This window comes from Lolium rigidum, chromosome 2 (genome assembly GCF_022539505.1).
Source record: "Lolium rigidum isolate FL_2022 chromosome 2, APGP_CSIRO_Lrig_0.1, whole genome shotgun sequence".
In the NCBI taxonomy this organism is placed as follows: domain Eukaryota; kingdom Viridiplantae; phylum Streptophyta; class Magnoliopsida; order Poales; family Poaceae; genus Lolium; species Lolium rigidum.
In genome coordinates, this window is record NC_061509.1 from 109711302 (window position 1) to 109713155 (window position 1854).

General features: G+C 51.1%; 1 pseudogene; it reads left to right on the plus strand.

Annotated features, from left to right (window-relative positions):
* Positions 1 to 793: 793 nt before the first annotated feature.
* Positions 794 to 1621, plus strand: LOC124687084 (annotated as a pseudogene).
* The last annotated feature ends 233 nt before the right edge of the window (positions 1622 to 1854 follow it).

The following is a 1854-nucleotide window of genomic DNA, read 5'->3' on the forward strand; positions in this document are numbered from 1 at the left end:
AATTTGTAATTTTTATATTTTTTTCAAACTATGGCACATTTCGTTTCTTCATCATGCTACATTTTATTTGATATTATTTTATGCTATTTGATATTATTCTATATTTATTAGATATTATTCTATATTTTTAGATATTATTTATAAGCATGTGTGGCTAAATGGCCTATTTCTCAAAGAAATAGGCTAAATGGGCAAATGGTGGCCGCTGCGTTGGACGCAGCGTCCGACCCAAACGGACAACCGGACGCGCGGCGCCTAAACGGTCCAAAACGGACGGTTCAGCGCGTCCGTTTGGGTCACCGCGTTGGAGATGTCCTAAGAGTATCTCGCAAAAGCACGAGAAAAATTGCTTGCGGTAAAATGTAAACGTGTTTCGCGGTACAAAACAGACACTCCAAAAACGAATTTTAGGTCGAATACGTCTTCCTCAGCAAGTAAGCATGCTTCTTTAGCAAGAATGGAATACCCTAACCGCCTGCCTGCACTATGGCCGGCGCGGGCGAGTTTTGCTGGAGTAGTACCGCTCTAGCGAGATTTAACAAACGTTTTCATCTCGCAAAATCTTCACGGTTCACCTTAGGATTTGGCCAAATAACTGTGTTTTACGGTTCATCATAAAAAAATATTTACAGATGCGTAGTGCCATAAATTAAAAATCCACCCAAATAGCCAAATGAAGAAACAGATAACGACGGCGAGGTGAAGCGCGCCAACAGCACTGTCACCTATTAATTATCACTTGTCCCTTGCATAATCATACCTCACTAATGCTGCCTATACAGAGCAACGCAACGGACGGCAAAGCAGCCCGCCACGAATCCCAGCTTTCCACCAGGCGCCAGCAGCCCAGCACCAAGAAAACCATCATCGCCCGCGCCAATGCTGTAAGAGTGCTGAGCTTGCCGAGACCCGCACGCCACGACACTCCGCCACCAGTGCCCTGCCTGGTGAGTGACATCCATCGGGTCGGACGATCGGCATGTCGACGGCGGCGTCGCTGCACCAGAAGCCGCATGGGAGCGGCGGCGGAGGGTGCTGCAGCATCAGCGGGACGGTGGAGCTCGTGGTGGCGTTCACGGCGGTGTGCCTCGCGCTGTACGGGATGATACTGTACCTCAACTACCTGTACATGCGGTCAGGGTGGGGCGGCGTGCACCGGATGACGGGGTGTCCAGCGCTGCGGCGAGGAAGAGGGGAGGCGGAGAGGGGCTCAACAAGGCGGCGCTAGCGGCCATGGCGCCGGTGTTCATATTCAAGGCGAAGGAGGAGGCGGCGGGGGCGCGGGGCAGGAGTGCCCGGTGTGCCTCGGCGCCATGCAGGACGGCGACGCCGTGCGCGTTCTGCCGGGGTGCAGGCACGCGTTCCACGTCGGGTGCGTCGACGTCTGGCTCTGCACGCACGCCACCTGCCCCGTCTGCCGCGCGCGCCCTTCGCTCCCACCTCCGGCGCCGCCCAGGGCTGCTAGCAAGGCAACGGACCAGCCCGCCGGACGGGAGCCAGACCTGGAGAATCAGGTATAGCATGCGTGCGCCGGCCGGTAGCTGTCGCAGTCTGTAATTACGTCTGTAATAACTGGTGATCAACGAAGAAGCTCTTAGATGGGAAAATGCAAGCGCATCCTATATATGCAAAAAAAAAAGTTAATAATTCAAAAAAATGAAGAAATTCGAATCTTTTCTGAAATCAAAGATGAGCATGTATTGTACTCTTATGAGGAAGATTGACCATGGAATGACTTTTCTTGTTTCTTGGATCAAAGATATACAAGTACAATTAGCCATAACTTTTTTTTCCTTGAGGTCAACGGAAATCAGTTTTTGGCCAAATATTTTTATACGAGGGTGATACTTAATC